The following is a 19,620-nucleotide window of genomic DNA, read 5'->3' on the forward strand; positions in this document are numbered from 1 at the left end:
AGGAAAGATAAGAAAATAATATACAGAAGATATTAGACACAGTGCAACGCTAGCTTATACAAACTTAATTAACCCAAGGACAGAACAAACAAAACAAACTCATGTACACAAGAAGGATGGAAAGGCAGGAATAAATGCTGGAAGGAGGACTGGGAAGGTTTAGCTGGGGCAGATGGTTCGGCTTGATCCCGCACGGGACGCCGGGCTGGACGCCGACGGCCACCGATGCCTCCGCAATCTGGTTCCCGCGGGGCAACGGGTCGACGCTGCCTGGTGGAGTCAACGCTGCTTGTGCAACCCAAAGCTGCTGGTTCTCTGGCTCAACTCTTTCTTGGCACGTCTCTCTGTCCAACCACCTTCTTTCTCTCTTGCTTGGTCCAACTTCTGCGAGCAAGGCGACGAATAGCAGGCTTTGTGATTCCCTTAATGTCCTCTGGTGTATCTTGCGCGCGCGCTTTTATAGCGCCTCCGGCGATCAGGCCGCCGGCCTTCAGGACACGCCCATCGGTGTGCTCACCTCGGCCCTGGTTGGTCGCGCGACCCTCTGGCTCCGCCCTTGATGACGACGGGCGGGCACGCCCTTCTTCCCTGACCCGAGCACATGTTCAATGGTGGTTTTGGAGGGGATGTAATTGGCAATCGAGGCTTGGCAATGATGAAAGGGGAAAGTGAAAGGACTCTACTCTATTTCACTTGGTGCAATGGAGTGTCATCTTAATGGAAGACAAGGCCTTACCCTAATACACATAATAAAGATATAACTATCAACCAGGGGGAAATCTATGATTGGCTAACGTGTATGCTTTGTGGAATTAACTATGGGAACACCCTTTGACCTTTATACAACACTGGAGGCAGGAGGGTCCAGAATAAAGCAATATTGCACAACAATTTACTATACAATACAACACAATAAAAAAAAACAATCCTCATATCCGCAACAATATATATATATATATATATATATATATATATAAAATTATATATATATATAAAATTATATATATATATAAAATTATATATATATATAAAATTATATATATAAAATTATATATATAAAATTATATATATAGGACAGAACATACATACATACAGAACATACATATATATATATACATACATACATACATACAGTGCCTATAGAAAGTCTACACCCCCTTTCAAAATTTTAACCTTTTGCCTTATAATCTGGAATTAAAATGCATTAAATCAGCCTTTTTGTTGACGAATCGTTGGAGGCATTATGTTTCAGGTTGTCCGTCCGGCTGTCTGTCCGTCCGTCCAAGATAGGTTTTCGGTACCGTGATAACTTGAGAACGGCTGAAGGGATCTTAGTCAAACTTGGTGCAGGTATGTATAATGATGGAAAAATTAACTCATTAGACTGTTGAGTCCCGAGATCAAATGTCAGAGGTCATGTCAGGTAAAAATCCTGTTACCGCGATAACTTGTGAACCAGTGATGGGATTCTGGCCAGATTTGGTACAATGATGTAGAATGATGTAAAGATGAACTGATTAGATTTTGGGGTGAAGAGTTCAATGGTGAAAGTCTGTAATAGGTCTATAACTTGAGAACGGCTGAAGTGATCTGATTCAAACTTGGTACAGGTATGCATAATGATGTAAAAATTAACTCATTAGACTGTTGAGTCCCGACATCAAATGTCAGAGGTCATGGCAGGTAGAAATGTGATCAATTGAGAACAGCGGAATGGATTTAAAGCAAATTTGGTACAATTATTATAATGATGTAATAATGTGGGCGGAGGCATATCAGTAAATGTCGTAATGTCGAAGAGTGTCGTTCTAGTTCCACCTTTATTTACACATTGTAACCCCCAACTTCCAAGTGAAAAACAAATCTATCTATAATTCCAGTAATCTCTGTGTATGTATGTATGTATGTATGTATGTATGTATGTATGTCTGTGACCGCTGTTTCTCGACAACCACGGGTCCGATATACTTTAAACTTGCCAGGTATATTGCTGGGGACCCGAGGATGTGCCTTTTCAAGGTTTCATATTAATCGGACAAGTAGTTACCGAGCTATGTCCAAAAAACGATTCAACCAATCAGAGAGCAGCGAGCTATCACGTGTGCCGAACGTGCCGAACAGACTCTGCCTCGGACGGCACATTTGAGAGCGTATTCATTTATTTCACGTTGGCAAACTATGTTGGCGTTCAACTATGTTTTAAAACTAATTAAAACTAATTTGCGATTCTTTCGCTTTCCTGCGCATTTGTGCACGCTATGGCGATTTCTTTACCAAACTCCGCAAGCCGTTCGCTTTGGACCAAACCATTTCATGTAAATAGAGGGGGGGGGGATTGTCACCGTACTCGCAAGCCGTTCGCTTTGGACCAAACCATTTCATGTAAATAGAGGGGGGGGGGGGGGATTGTCACCGTACTCGCAAGCCGTTCGCTTTGGACCAAACCATTTCATGTAAATAGAGGGGGGGGGGGGGGATATAATTTTAGATATAGATATAGTACGGGCATGCCCTAGTTCTACAAATTTCAGAAAATTCATTTTAAAAAAATACCAAACTAGATTATCTTGGTTGGATAAGTGTCCATCCCCCTGAGTTAATACTTGGTGGAAGCACCTTTGATAGAAATTACAGCTGTGAGTCTTTTGGGATAGGTCTTTACCAACTTTGCACACCTTGATTCTGCAATATTTGCCCATTCTCCTATACAAAACTGTTCAATCTCTGTCAAGTTGTGTGGGGAGCGTTGATGGACAGCAATCTTCAAGTCATGCCATAGATTTTTCGATTGGATTTCGGTCGGGGCTCTGACTGGGCCACTCCAGGACATTAATCTTTTTAGCCGCGTCGCAGACGCTGGTCATAGAGTGCCCTCTGCTGTTGTTGTTGTTCTTCTTCTTGTTCTTCTTCTTGTTCTTGCAGAGAAGACAAAACCTCAAAGCTCCACCCATTCTGGGAACCATAGCTCCACCCATTCTGGGAGAGGCTTCATATAAACAAATATCCACCATTTTATTAACTCGCATAGCTTTGAGGCCTGTTTTGTAGGCCCGTGGTGTCTTCCTCTCTCACACAGTTTTATTTCAAATCAAATTCGATATATCATTTCATTTTTCACAGTCGCTAACATAGTTTTAGACTCGGTTGAAAAAAAACGGGAAGAAAATCCGATGAAAGTGGCCCTTTATAGAACGAAATGAATTCTCAAAGGCCTGTAACTTCAAGTCCATTGAGATATTTTTTTTTTAAATCACGGCATGGTCAGTCATACACCGCCCAAAATAACAGACGGGAAAATGCCGAGATAAATATATTTTGTTTAAATTGCGGCATGCTCAGTCATACACCGCCCGAAATAACAGACGGGAAAATGCCGAGATATATTAAAAATTCGTCCATTTGATGACAATCGTCACGATGAAATATTTAATTTATACGTCGTCACAATAATGTGGAGAGAGGAGCATAGCTTCGTTCACGTGTCGCCAAACACGGGAAATTGCCGAGATATATATATATTTTAAATCGCGGCATGGTCAGTCATACACCGCCTGAAATAACAGACGGGAAAATGCCGAGATATATTAAAAATTCGTCGCCACACACGGGAAATTGCCGAGATATCTTTTCACTTTGCACAAAAATAACATCAAGTAATCGAATCAATAAGACTGTCCTGTGCCTATAACATCGACGTTATAGGCACAGCTGCATCTAGGCATTGTGTAACATCGACGCGGCTTTTGTTTTAATTAAAACTTTTTGTACTTGTTGTTCCTTAGCCTCTCCAGGGTAGCGTTGGCACTGTGCTGTCATGTGTCGTTGTCATGAGACGTCACCTTCTGCAGAGAGCAGGTTTTCCTCCAGGATTTTTTTGTATTTTGCTCCATCCATTTCCCTTTCTATTCTGACAAGTGCCACAATCCCTGCTGATGAGAAACATCCCCATAACATGATGCTGCCACCACCATGCTTCACAGAAGGGATGGTGTTCTTTGGGTGATGTGCTTTGTTGGGTTTGCACCAAACGTAACGTTTTGCATTTCCGCCAAAAAGTTGCATTTTTGTTTCGTCAGACCACAAAACTTTTTCCACATTGCTTCAGAATCTCCAGAGTGGTGTTTTGCATACCTCAAACAGGACTCAAGTGGGCTTTTTTGAGTAATGGCTTCCATCTTGCCACTCTTCCATACAGGCCAGACTTGTGGAGTGCTTGGGTGTTGTCACATGATCACACAGTGACCAGTATTTGCCATAAAGGCCTGTAGCTCTTTCAAAGTTGCCATTCTTCTTAATGATTGTCTTGACTGTACCCCAAGGGATATTCAAGGCCTTTGAAATATTTTTATACCCACCTCCTGATCTGTGCCTTTCCACAACTTGAACCCGGAAGTCTTATGAAAGCTCCTTGGGGCTCATGGTTCAGTCTGTGCTGTGAAATGCACTACCAAGCAGAGGAAACCTACAGGAACAGCTGATTTTATTCTGAAATAATCAGAATTGCTACAGTTTTACACAGATGGAGGCCAATTAACTTGGAGTGTGTTTTTGAGGGTGATTGGTTATACCTGAGCTAATTAGGCTTCCAGTGAGATTCCCACTGGTAGCCTATTGTTCTTGTAAGGATTATTATCCTCACACATTTTGTGGAGACGATTCCAAGAAAACCGTAATAGCTAGCTAGCTCTACGAAACTTTAACTGATTATTATAGATACCAATGTAACTTAGTGCATCATGAATTTTGTTTTAGCAATTTTGACTTACATTGGCTGCCATTGCCTATGATGTCATAAACTTTAAACATCTTCTCCAGAACTGCTGAACAGATAAACGCAAAATTTTACAAACATGATCGTCCAGCCATGGGGATAAAAGTTTGCAAAAAGATACATCATCGGTCATGTGGTTTGGTGGCCATATTGGATTTAAAAATAAAACTTTAAGCATCTACTTCATCGAAACTGCTTATCCGATCAATACTAAACTTCGAACACATGTTTACATTCCGATGTGGGAAAATATTTTCAAACTATGACGTCATCAGTCATGTGGTTTGGCTGCCATCTTGAATTTAAGCAAATAATTAAATAACCTTTCCGGAGTACCGCTCAGCAGATCAATGTGAAATGTCATGCATATGATCACCTACTGATGTGGGGAAAATATTCGTAAACTATGATGTCATCAGTCACATGATATGGTAGCCATCTTGGTTTTAAGGAAAAGCTTTAAACATCTTTTTCTCCAGAACTGCTGAATGGATCAATACGAAATTTCATATGTATGATGAACTTCCCCTGAGAAAAAATGTTTCTAATCAATCATGTGGTATGGCAGCCATCTTGGATTTAATGAAAAAGTATTTGAAAATCCATATCTCCAGAACCACTCAACAGATTAATCCGAAACTTCACACGTATGATTGACTGCACATGAGGATTTTTTTTTGCAAACTATGACATCATCAGTCACATGGTATGGCGGCCATCTTGGATGTAAGAGAAAACAAAATTAAAATATATATCTCCAGAATCACTTAACCAGTCCAAACCAAAATTTACAGATATGATTGACTACCCATGAGGAAATTTATTGAAAATAATGACGTCATCAGTCATGTGGTATGGTGGCCAATTTGCCTGGAAGCTTATAATTACTGCTCGCAGTTCTAGTTTACAATTGCTATTATAAAGGGGGTGGACACTTATCCAACCAAGATATTCAAGTTTGTATTTTTAATTAATTTTCTGAAATTTGTAGAATTTGTTTTTCACTTGGAAGTTGTGGGTTACGATGGGTAAATAAAGGTGTAAAAAGTCTGATTTAATGCATTTAAATTCCAGGCTATAAGGCAACAAAAGGGGAACATTTTGAAAGGGCGTGCAGACTTTCTATAGAAGGATATATATATATAATTTCAAAACACACCTGGTCACAAGTGTTCCACATTGACTGGGTCCTCAGTCGAGGTCCGAAGCATCATCACGTTTCGGCCTTTCAACCTCGATACGGTCAGATAAGGTGGGACAGCAGGGGCACATACTCCTCCACATGCAGCAGCTACACCTGGATGCGTACATACCCCTACCCCCAGCCAGTGAGAACACAGACTACAACAACAAAACCGCCTCCACTCCCAGAATCCACAGCCCCTCACCCACTCACTTAAACACCAAAAAACCCCCCAAAAAACCGACCACCACCCTTACAACATGCACCACTCAAACAAAAACACATTCATGCAAAACCACACCCACTCCTGCAAAACACACACACACACACACACACACACACACACACACACACACACACACACACACACACACACACACCTCCATTTCTCTTCCGCGCTCAGTCACTACACCTTTAGACTGAAATGAACCACCACCCACAACCTCAACCTCAACCTATACCATTCGACGTGCCTCCATAAACTTTCTCCATATCCAAAGTGAGCCTTTCAACACAACCTGGGCAACTTTGTCACACATCCTCCTTCTTTCTGTACCACACACTCCAAGCCGAGCAAGAAATGCAGAAAAGGGATTGCCAATATATCCTCTACACCCCACCTCAAATGGCTGACAAGAAACTCGCTAACCCTTCTCCCGACATTCTGCCTCCACCTCACTGTACTTTCCTCTCTTCCTCTCGTGCACCTCCTCCATGTTAGAATATATATATATTGTTACGGTTCTCCGCCGCCCTTCTTACCCTTACCAAGTGGGGATTAAGCCCCTTGTTCTTTCTGGGCTTGGCGGAACAGAGAGACTTGAAACGCCTCTTCCGGGCAAACGCAAGGTAGGGTTTCGGGACCAAGTCTCGCTCGTACCTAAATCCCTGCACCGCCACGGAAGCGGGGAAGCAAGCCTCGCACTAGCCACGTGTGATTTGGGTACCCCGAGCGGATTGAGTACCACGTGGTCCGTGCAGTTTTCTAGTAGTGGAACCCGATCCGAGCGATTCTACTCGTACCATGCTTAGTCAATGAGGAAAACACGAGAACGATCGAATGGAAGGAAGAACACAGGTTTAATTATTATTCCCACAAGTATGTACAATGATCGGTAGACGCAGAGACACAGAGTAGCACTTAAACAGTCTTATTCTTAAATCCCAGACTCGGGCCCGTCACACTCACACAGGGAATTGCAGGCAGGATGCTGTTCAGGCCAAACGCGCCGACGTGGTCATCCAGGAACGGCCCCGTCCGGCTCTCCACGGTCCCAGCACGTCCCGCGAAGAAGGCAAGCAGGCGGTGGAAGGATCCTCGTAGCGCGTCTCCTGAACAAAAGGCAGCCGATGGGGTAGGAAGGAAAAGTACGCGTGTCTCAGCGCGGCTGGCGGTTACACAGCGCATTATCACTCGCATAACTCAATGCACTATACGCGGCTCGGCTTCAAGCTCAACCGAGCGTGACTTTCATACGAGCGCATATCCTGTTTCATACGCGTCTTTCGCCGATCCCATATCTTTCAAAGTCCTCTGCTGACCGTGCTCCTTCGACTTCTCCCTCAATGCCAACTCAGTCCTCGTACCTCAATTGCTGCTCGAACTCCTCTGCTCACCACGCGCGAGTCCTTTCTCAACTCGCGAGTCCTCCTGGGGGCTTTGCGTGATGGGTTATATCGGTACGCCCCAAACCTTCTCAAACCCTCTCGAATCTTCCAACCATGCCCTGTGACGCAGTGCTGCCGCCACACCCTGTGAGCCCTGATTAGCGGCTCGCGCTTACCGTCAGCTTCTCTGCCGCCCTCATTCGGTCCCGCCCCGACCCTCCTAGCCGGCCTCGTGTTAATTCGCGCCAAAAAGCCAAAGGCAGCCCTAAGAGACGTAAGGCGATGGAGGCGGCATAGGACAATGGAAGCGATGAAAGGACCTATTCTCCTTACTCTACTCAACGCAGAACTAACACAGGAAAAGGACTAAGCTCACAAATACTAAGAAATAACTGAACTATCGCGAGGCTACATGTTGTTTGTGTGACTAACTATGAGGGGGAAATTTAACCTTTATTATACAAAACTCAAATGGCCTCTGGCCTCTACAAAATACAAAAATGGCCTCTAAACGGTGGTTATACAAAACTCAAAACCGCAGCAATATATATACATTGTAATCATTGAATGTTGCCACTCTTTCAGAGTTGCCATTCTTCTTAATGATTGTCTTGACTGTACTGTACCTCAGGTGGGACTTTGTAGCTATATGAAAGGTAATATTAAATTATCACCGATTGGTGTGTGTGTGTGTGTGTGTTGTTGTTGTTGTAATATTAAAGGCTAACCCCCACTCTAGCAGGGAAAATGGCCTTTAAAATGCATGTTGTTGTTGTTGTTGTTGTGTGTGTGTGTGTGTGTGTGTGTGTGTGTGTGTGTGTGTGTGTGTGTGTGTGTGAGTGTGTGTGTAATATCATATTAAATATAAATTTTCCTTATTGGGTGCAGATAGGGGAGCATTTTAGGCACCTATAAAAAAAATAATAGAAAAAAAACCAAACAAACCCATTTCTTCAGAATGCCAACAGGATTATAACATCACTGTGCAACGCCGGGTACTCCTGCTCCTGTGTGATCTATAGAATAAGAGAGCCGTTTGTCTGTTTCGCCATTTTTCTCAGAGATGGCTGAACGGATCTTCATCAAACTTTCAGGGGTTTGTCAGTGAGTGTTTGGGAGTGTTTTAGAGAAAAATTCTTTTTTTTTTTTTTTTATATTTGAGAAAAAAGGTTGATTTTTTTAGGGGGCTTAAAAAAAATTGCTCTATAGTGCCTAAGCCTTTATCATTAATGAAAGTTATGTACAAGTGCATGTACACATTCGCATAAATAAATACAAAACAATTACCAGACATTTGAACACAAATAATGAAACAATTCAGATTCAAACAATTCCAGAAGCGGCACGTCTTCTTCTTCTTCCTGAACGTCATCAGATATGTTAATGTTTCTTTTTCGCCTGAGCAACGCCAGGTACTCCAGCTATAAACGCTTATATACTTTACTCGGTGTGCAAATACAAATACAACTTTGTGTGTGTGTGTGTGGGGGGGGGGGGGGGGGGGTAACATGCACTATGTGGCCGCGGACTCATGCGGGGGTGTGGGGGGCTGGGGAGGGGCATAATTATCTATGTAAATGTGTAACATGTGGCGCCACCTGGTGATGGTGGCAGAGGGTATTACAATTTCCTTTTTTACCTGGGCAACACCGAGTTTAAAGCACTCTTCGCATGGGTAAATTTTTCCTCCTTCCCTTCCCCCTGTCTCCCCAAAACGGAGGGGCCTGTCAAAGCCATTAGCCAACTCCCCTAAAAAGATGTATATGTAGTACAGTATATTTTTCCACTTCCTCTCCCCTGCCCCTTCCACTCACCCCACTCCCTTCCACTACCCTCCCCGACTGCCTTCCCCGGGCAATGCCGGGTACTTCAGCGAGTATTTTATAAATCAAAAAAGGGCATAACTCCATGAAGAATTGGCAAACACCCCGAAACCAACTTTCAGTTCAATATGTTGAAGGGTATGGGAAAAAGTCTGGAAAACCACAGGTGGGACAGACAGACGGATGCATGGAGAGAAAACCTCATCCCCTCCAGCGAAACCGGTAGGGGACAAATAATCATTTGGTTTATTCCTGATACGCGAAACACCTTGCAACCCATGCCGAGAGAAAACTGTTGTTTTTTTAGGAATACCGAACGGCGAGGTGGGGGGAAGGGAGGACCGCCCATTACTAGTTGTGGACACCCATTACTAGTTTCATATAATTGAAGGATTTTAACGATAACACTCTTTGACGTCATGACGTCGACCGATATGCCTCCGCCCACATTATTACATCATTATAATACTTGCACCAAGTTTGATTTAAATCCATTCAGCTGTTCTCAAGTTATCACATTTTTACCAGACATCACCTCTGACCTTTGACCCCAAAATGTAATAGGTTAATCTTTACATCATTATACATACCTGTACCAAATTTGAATTAAATCCCTTTAGCCATTCTCAAGTTATAGACCTATTACAGACTTTGAACTTTGCCCCCAAAATCTAATCAGTTCATATTTACAGCGTTCTACATAAGTGTACCAAATTTGGTTAGAATCCCATCACTGGTTCACAAGTAATCGCGGTAACAGGATTTTTACCTAACATGACCTCTGACCTTTGACCTTTAAGCTCATGACCCTAAAATCTAATCAGTTCATCTTTACCTCATTATACATACCTGCACCAAGTTTCACTAAGATCCCTTCAGCCGTTCTCAAGTTATCGCGGTAACGAAAACCTATCACGGACGGACGGACAGACGGACTTTGTCAACAGAGGCATAAAAATCGATATTTGCGTTTTAGTAGGGTCAATATACGAAAAAAAACTCACCTAACCCCCAAAAAATTGATACAAAAGGTTTTTCAATGGATTCTGGTACCATTGGGCATGCTAAATAACATACTAAAAATCTCGTAACATCTGACTTCCAGAAAGGGGTCATTTTCATGATGGCGTCTAAGATGGCCACCAGGAGCTTAAAATGGCCATATCTCAATTATTATTCAACCTAGAAAGGTGGTTTTGGTGTCTAAACCTAGGTTTTAGGGCCCAAGGAATCCAATTGAATCAATAAAATTACCATCAGTTAATTATTTATTGACAAGTCCAAGATGGCATCCCAAGGTGACATCCTGATCCACTAAAATGGCTCTGTCGAATAGTAGTCAACCTCTGCATCCCACAGACTCATATTCATGCACATTCACACCTTCCTGAGCCACAACATCAGTGACAGTGTTCCTTAATGAAGAGTCTGGCGAGAAAGGTGAGCATCCTACAAGTTTTGAACTGATCTCCTCCAGGTCAGCAGCGTCCCTTTTCATCCTTGACTCCGTCAAATCCTTGTGCTGTTCAGATGTCGTGTATGACAGGTTTGTGAACTCCTGCATTGCGATATTGTACTCTGATGTTATGGGGCTTGACATGGTCCAAAGGGCTCTCTGCTCTTCAGACAATCCGCTTCCGCGTGTCAGACCTCCAGTGGTCATTTCTTTTGGAAATGTCCAAAAAATATGGATTTTGTTTATGCATACATGTACCAAATAATATTGTTGCGAATATGGAATTTGGCCTCCATATCCGCTTGTAAATATTCCCCTATTTTCTCCAATACTCCCCAACTTTCCCCGATCCCCCATTCCCTAGTCCCATTGCATGTAAATAACAATCAGTAGAGCCGACCTTCCCCTTATTCCCCCATTAAATGTCGTGCCCAGGTCCACCGCACCACACGTAGACAACTTTCGGACATCTTCCTAGTTATTCTTATTCTATGTCAGTTAAGGCCTCGTCTCCATTAATTATGACTCTTCGTTGCACCAGAATGTGATTATATGGCATCAGTAGTGAGTTTAGGACCTTTCCCATACCTCCTTCCATCTTCTTCCCCAACAATTACAACAACAACAGAGGAGATGGCGGCGGAGCGGGGGAGGATGCGTCCTCACACCGGCTCGATTAGCGCCATAGACCATGCGCTCCACGGGGTTACCACGAAGGGGCTCCTTGTCAGCTCCTCGTCAAGGGCGGAGCCTGGTAAACCCCCCGCACGCACCCAATGAGAAGCAACGTGCCGATTCCACGAGGCGGAGCTAACGAGCCGAGGGCGTGTCACTCCCCGCCGGATATACGCGGCCACGCGCCGGATGTGACGAGAGATGCGCACCCAGCTTGGAGAAGGAAAGCCACCTGCGAGCGCTGAGAGAGATGCGCACCCAGCTTGGAGAAGGAAAGCCACCTGCGAGCGCTGAGAGAGATGCGCACCCAGCTTGGAGAAGGAAAGCCACCTGCGAGCGCTGAGTCAGATGCGCCCCCAGCTTGAGCAGACAAGACGCCATCCGAGCGCTGCGACCTCCCCGCATCTCTGGACCGGACCGAGTCGATTCTGACCTTTGAGCCCAGGTGCACCTGGAGCCATCGCTACCCGCCTGTCCTTTCCATCAATCCCCGTGTGAGTCAGCTTTGTCCCGTTTATCTGTCGTCTGTTGGGAATAATATAAGATTGTGTCTAAGTGCTTGTCTTTCTATGCTGTCCCTCTTGTAGTTGTAATCTAACCTTCCGCCTTAATATAACCTCCTCCGGAGGTCTTGAGAACTGAACCCCTGGTGTCGTATTGTGTTATTGTGATCCAGCCGGGTGTCTTCTTTTTCTTATTGAGCCAGCATCGCGCGACTTCGTCAACGTCGAGTATAGTCGGGTAATTTGTGCGGACACGACGGCCATTCCGCTCGGCCCACTTTAACATCAAAGTCGTGTCAGTAACAATTGGTGTCGGGAGTGAGATTCGAGGCCCGACCAAATTTTGAAAAAAAAAAAAAAAAAACGAATAGAGGAAAAAAAAAAATTTGGTCAAAATTTGGAGCGGCCGAAATTTGTTTTGTTTTACGAAACTCGAATTTTGCAAGTCGCGCTATGGCGGATCAAGACGGCTGGGGTCCGGTAGGGGAGAGTGAAGCAGGGTCGGTCCAGGACCAAATTGAGGGACATGAGGGACATGAGGAGAGCGAAACAGCGGGGGTAGCAGACGCGCGAAATGGCGCCTCGCACATAGCTACGGCGGCCGCACCCGCTGCACAAGTGGGAGGGATGGCCCAGATGCAGGTCCTCATGGAGCAATTTATGGCGCAAATGCAGGCGTCCCTCAAACTGCAGAGTAACCAATTGGGGAACCGGATGGATGCTCAGAGTGAGCAAATGAGGGTTGATAGTGGGCGAATGGAGGGCCAAATGGGGGTAATGGGAAACCAAATGGGGGTAATGAGGGACGAAGCGAGGGGTACCAGTGAGAAGTTAGACAATAATTTTGAGGAGTTAGACAAGAAAATTGGGAAGTTAGACAATAATTTTGAGGAGTTAGACAAGAAAATTGGGAAGTTAGACAATAATTTTGAGGAGTTAGACAAGAAAATTGGGAAGTTAGACAATAATTTTGAGGGGTTAGACAAAGGGATAAAAGAAGTGAAAAAGGGGTTAACGGGGGTAGAAAACAGAATGGCCGCTCAAGAGAATCAGATAGAGGGAGTGAAAAATGGGTTAGAGGGGTTAGAAAACAGTATGGAAGGCAAATTGAGGGACATGAGGGACCAAGCGGAAAGGGAAGTTAAACAAATGGAGCAGCAGATAGAGGGGGTCAGAATGGGGGTAGAAACCAAACTGGATGCTCACAGGGAGGAAATGGAGCAGATGAGGGTGGCATCTGGGCAGGAGATGCAAGTGATGGGAGAGGAGATCAGAGGAGGAGTGAGTGAGGAGGTCGGAGGAGTGCGCGAGGAGGTGAGGCACTGTAAGGAGCGCATGGAGAAAGAGGTGAGAAAGGGGACTGTAAAATTGCAAGGTGGTATAGAGGAGTTGACGCTGGGAGTAGAACAACTGACAGTGGGACAAAAGGAGTTGGGGGACCAGGTAAAGAAGAACACAGCGGTAATAGAGGGTTTAAAATCGACACAGAAAGAGATGAAAAAGGACGTAGGGGTAATTAAAAAAGAGTGCCAGACGGTACATGAGGACCTGACGAGGAAAATGGACAAGGTGGTAGAGGTAATGGAGGTTAAAGAGCGGGAGGTGCGGGAGCACATAGAAAAAAATAAAGTGGAGTTAGAGGAAGAACTTAAAGGGGCGCACGAAGAGATGAAGGAGATGAAGCAAAAATTAGAAGAAGTGGAAGAAGGGGTGAGCGAAATTAAGAAGCGACGGAGAGAGGATAAGAAAGAGATAAAGGAGGAAGTAAAAGAATTGGTCCAAAGTCTGTGTTCGGATCGTGATGATGTGCTCATTAACCGGATGAGGGATTCGCAGGTGATGGAGGAGAAGCGAAGAGAAAGAGGACCCGGTGTAAGTGGTGACCAATATGGTCGTGCGTATGATGCGCCAGGGGATTTAAGAAGCTTGGGGGTCGAGATAGACCCGGGTGTTCGTGAGAGGCCACTGGTGAAGTGTGCGACAGGTCTGGTGTGCGAAAAAGGAGGTGTGCGAGAAAGTCCGACTCTGGGGTGTGTGAGGAAAAAGTGCGTGCCAAGGAGTGAGTGTGCTGGCGAGAGTGAGTCGGTCGTAGCGCGTGTGCGAGGGAGCACGTGGAAGCGCGGGGTGGTGAGTGTTACAGAGGGTGTGACGGGAGAGTGTGCGCAAGAGTGTGCGCGAGAAAGGTGTGTGACGGACAGGTGCATGAGGAAAGAGTGCGCTGTCAGAAGTAAGGAAGAGTGTCCACCTGTGGTGAGTGTTACAGAGGGTGTAACGGGAGAGTGTGCGCGAGAAAGGTGTGTGACGGACAGGTGCATGAGGAAAGAGTGCGCTGTCAAGAGTAAGGGTGAGTGCGCTGTCAGGAATGGAGGTGAAAGTAGTGGGAGTGACATGGAGCGTGAGTTAGTTGTGACAGGTGAGCGAGGATGTACACCTGGGATGGAAGGATGCACACCTGGAATGGTAGAGCGTGAGTGGGAATGCACGCTGGAGTTGGTGGTGAGGCACGTGGTTGGGTGTGCGAATGAGAGCACACCTGTGATTGTCACAGAGCAGGTGACCGAGGAGGGGGTGCGAAGCGGTGTATTGGTGAGGTGTGCGAGCAACGAATGTGTGCCAAAGTGTTCGGTGGTCAGGTGTGTGACCAAGGCTGTGAGTGGAATGGGTGTACCTGGGTGTGTAAGGAAGGGTACGAGGAGCATGGGCACAGCTGGATGTGTGAGCAAGGAACGGGCTGCGGGGTGTAAGCGTCCAGGTGAAGCATCGACGTTACACAGGTTAAAGGTTAGGTCGACGTTTAGCCGAAGCGGGCCCTCGGTGCGTGCCGGGTTTCGCGTGCCGCGAGAACCAGCGGGGATCCGAGCCACGGCGGGTTCGAAAGGACCGCCGTGCGCGACCCACGCTGGGCCTCGCTTTGAACGGCCGCGTCTGTGCTCCAATAAGCGGAGCGGGCGGCTGGATGGGAAGGGTCGTCATGGCGACCACTTTCTGTTGAGGCATTCCGGCAGGTCGAGATCGAGCCATGGGATGGCTCCGTGCCGAGATGGTGCGTGGGATCTCGGCCCGGGTAAACCTCCTTCCCTGCACCGAATGCGGGATGCACCCAGCCGCTGGCACAGAACAACCAGCATCCATGGCTTGGCTTTACGAAGCCGGGCTTTGGATAGGAATTGGCGCACCGAGAGGCAGTAGTGAGTAAACTGGGTGATGAGGTTAGTGTTTTGGCCCCGAAATGAGAAAAACAAAATTTGGTGATTGGCAAGGGATTGGCAGTAGTGATTGGCAGATGATGGGCAGTGATTGGCAAATTTTTAATTTGTTGAAATTTGATGTGCAAAATTGGTAGTGAGAGACCCCCCGATGTGGTGGGATGGCAAATCCACCATCCCTCACAGGTGTGGGGCAAAGGAGCAATAGCTTATGGGGTGTATGGCAGTGAAAACTAGCCCGGGTGGGTTAGGATATTGTGTGTAGGGATCTAGAAGATGACATTAGGTAACGTTAAGATTAGTTAGTGACTGATACCTGTAGTGGGGACGCAGGTAGATTAGCATGGATGATAATGACGAGGGAGCGCAATAGTTTAAAGGGACGACTGGGAAGCGCAAGTTTCAGAAGGGAGTAGTTAGCTGAGATGATGCCGTGTTTGTAAGAATTGAACAGGTGTGATTGCACAGGTGTGCAACTGGACAGGTGTGTGGAGCAGTGTATGAGTAGTGAGTGTGTGGATCAGCGCGAATGCGCTTGGGGAGAGAAGGGTGCAGGTGGCACCAGGTGTGAGAGCACAGGTGTGCAGGTACAGGTGTGTGGAGAGAGTTGGAGTGAGTGGTACGGAGTGGTGTGCATGGTGCGAAGGTGTGGATGGGGGAAGAGTGGACCCCTTTCACGAGCACCCGGGGCGGGTAGTGTAAGTGTTAGGTAGAGGGTGCAGGTAAATTGTGGTTGGATATTGGCATTTGTGGTGCGGTTGCAGAATGGTGTTGTGAATGGGTGCATTAGTGTTGTGGAAATGGCTGGGCGTGTAGCCTGTTAGTGTGTGTAGTTGGTTGGGCACTCCACCACTGTGAGGATGTCGGCCAGGTGAGGCCGCAGGTGGGCTCTGGGAGCCGGTAGTTGTGAGTGGGTGCCTGAGGATCCCGGGTGTGGATCGGGCAGCCCAGTGCCAGAGAGGGCACCGAGTGGGGAGAGTGCCAGAGGGCCTTCCCCAGGTAGTTAGGTTAGGGTAAGGAGCAGGTAAGCTCGGAGGCAACTGCAGTGGTGGAGGGGTGCAGGTGGGTAGACCCACTGGGAGAGGTACACGCCACAGCCCAGAAATTGTACGAGGGCACCGGGAGATGAATCGGGGGAGTGAGACCCCAAATTGAAGAGCACCACAGTTTGGCCAATGGGAATTGGTTTTTAGAACCCATAGTGTAAGAGGGCCAATGGTTTGGCCGGAGGAAGACCCCGGGTGGTGTAAAGTTGTTAAAGTCATTTAGGAAATAGTTAGGATTGAAGAACCTGTCGCACCATACGCAGCCACTTACCTGTGGTGATGATGATGACTCCACACCTGTGTTTTCTTTGTTCTGTGTGCAGGAAATGAGATTGCTGTGGATTTGTGAGACGCATCACGACGTGGATGAGACATTGGGGTGATTCCATCTCTCCCTCCCTAGGAGGGACTGATGATGAATTGGTAATGGCAAATTATGATGTTGAGTTGGAGATGGCAAATTTTGATGAGAGTTGAAAATGGCAAATTTGATTGGTTAGGAGGGAGAGAAGACGAATTTGGTATATGGGAGGAACGGGGAAGACAGTAGGGATGTTTGTTGATTTGTAAAGTAGATGTTTATGGGTAGTGTTGTGTTTTGTGGATACAGTAAGGGGTAAGGGAGGGGCCATGTAGGTTACCTGGTGGGGGGGGGGGGGGGGGGCGTACGATAGGAACGTACCTGTCTCACCTGGTTCCCATGTGCCCCCAGGGTGCATCACCTTACATTGCGTGCACTTTTGCGCCCTTACCACCTTACTCACTTGTTTCTTCTTTTGTCTCCCACCTCCGAGGATCTGGCTTTGGGGTAGAGAGAGAGGAGAGAGAGGTGCTGGCTGCGCAGTTGTGGGCCTGCACTTTCGCTGTTTGCTGCCGGGATCGATACACCATATGGACCGCAATGTTTGTAGCCACCCACAATGGACCGCAGTTCGTTTGCGGCCAAGCACCACCCGGGGATGGACCTATGGGTCAACGTGGCACCTATGCCATACAGGTGAACCACTTTTAGTTACCACCAAGTGCACCACAAGAAGAGCAAGAGACACCTGCAGGGTTAGGGGTTGTCGAATTTATTTTTATTCCAATGAACAATGGTGACTGCACCGATTGGTGGTGGGGTGGTGCTGTTGATGCTCGGGAAGGGTGCTCTGCACGTTATTAAAGGCCGTCGGCCACAGAGCACTCGTGGGTTGGTGTATCGATGTTGGCAAGCGCGCTCTCTCTATGCATAACATCTGCATGTGTTCCTCCAAAAACAGGTCCTGGATCGTAGTGTAAATAGCAGCGTAGTCTTGTAAATAATGCTCCCTACCGGCTGTATGTTTAGTTTGAGAATTCTTTCCGGATTCGGTTATCCTGTGGGTGTGTTTCTGTGAGGAGAAGGGTGCAACGTCGCAGGGGGACATATTTACTCATTTGTGAATATCTGTAAAACTGTCGCACTCAGGGTAGAGTTAATAGTAGAGGGAACTACATTGCGTGCCACACTAAAGTAGGTAAAAAATTATCGGGTCGGGACGCCCCGAGGGTAGAGAAGGGTGCAATGTTGCGAATATGGAATTTGGCCTCCATATCCGCTTGTAAATATTCCCCTATTTTCTCCAATACTCCCCAACTTTCCCCGATCCCCCATTCCCTAGTCCCATTGCATGTAAATAACAATCAGTAGAGCCGACCTTCCCCTTATTCCCCCATTAAATGTCGTGCCCAGGTCCACCGCACCACACGTAGACAACTTTCGGACATCTTCCTAGTTATTCTTATTCTATGTCAGTTAAGGCCTCGTCTCCATTAATTATGACTCTTCGTTGCACCAGAATGTGATTATATGGCATCAGTAGTGAGTTTAGGACCTTTCCCATACCTCCTTCCATCTTCTTCCCCAACAATTACAACAACAACAGAGGAGATGGCGGCGGAGCGGGGGAGGATGCGTCCTCACACCGGCTCGATTAGCGCCATAGACCATGCGCTCCACGGGGTTACCACGAAGGGGCTCCTTGTCAGCTCCTCGTCAAGGGCGGAGCCTGGTAAACCCCCCGCACGCACCCAATGAGAAGCAACGTGCCGATTCCACGAGGCGGAGCTAACGAGCCGAGGGCGTGTCACTCCCCGCCGGATATACGCGGCCACGCGCCGGATGTGACGAGAGATGCGCACCCAGCTTGGAGAAGGAAAGCCACCTGCGAGCGCTGAGAGAGATGCGCACCCAGCTTGGAGAAGGAAAGCCACCTGCGAGCGCTGAGAGAGATGCGCACCCAGCTTGGAGAAGGAAAGCCACCTGCGAGCGCTGAGTCAGATGCGCCCCCAGCTTGAGCAGACAAGACGCCATCCGAGCGCTGCGACCTCCCCGCATCTCTGGACCGGACCGAGTCGATTCTGACCTTTGAGCCCAGGTGCACCTGGAGCCATCGCTACCCGCCTGTCCTTTCCATCAATCCCCGTGTGAGTCAGCTTTGTCCCGTTTATCTGTCGTCTGTTGGGAATAATATAAGATTGTGTCTAAGTGCTTGTCTTTCTATGCTGTCCCTCTTGTAGTTGTAATCTAACCTTCCGCCTTAATATAACCTCCTCCGGAGGTCTTGAGAACTGAACCCCTGGTGTCGTATTGTGTTATTGTGATCCAGCCGGGTGTCTTCTTTTTCTTATTGAGCCAGCATCGCGCGACTTCGTCAACGTCGAGTATAGTCGGGTAATTTGTGCGGACACGACGGCCATTCCGCTCGGCCCACTTTAACATCAAAGTCGTGTCTGTAACAATATACTTATTCCTTTTAAGATGAAAATAAATTGTTTGTCAGATTTTTCAGGCCCCCAGCCCTCCCCAATATAAAATAGTCTGTCCCTTGCCATAACCTCTCAAGCTTTGTACAAACCTTTGTCTGTAATGATCACTGAATACTGTGGACTGGAGGCACAGGTGGCAGTGGTGTAGACACATTACACTCTTATCTCCAATCTGAAACACACACTTGGTTTATTAGCTGGTGAGTCGGAGGATGAGATGAATAGCGACGAACTGTAAAGACAACAAATGCCTAATGGGCTGGTAAACCTGGCTTACTGGATTACCTGATTACTTTGTGCTTATTTAAGTAATTTTGATGATTTCCTGGGTGCCTTAAACCTAGGTATACGCACTGAAAAAATCTCTCGAGGTTGACTTCTATTCGACAGAGCCATGTTAGTGGATCAGGATGTCACCTTGGGATGCCATCTTGGACTTGTCAATAAATAATTAACTGATGGTAATTTTATTGATTCAATTGGATTCCTTGGGCCCTAAAACCTAGGGTTAGACACCAAAACCACCTTTCTAGGTTGAATAATAATTGAGATATGGCCA

The sequence above is a fragment of the Myxine glutinosa genome, chromosome 6 (genome assembly GCF_964187855.1).
Source record: "Myxine glutinosa chromosome 6, kmMyxGlut1.1, whole genome shotgun sequence".
Taxonomy (NCBI): domain Eukaryota; kingdom Metazoa; phylum Chordata; class Myxini; order Myxiniformes; family Myxinidae; genus Myxine; species Myxine glutinosa.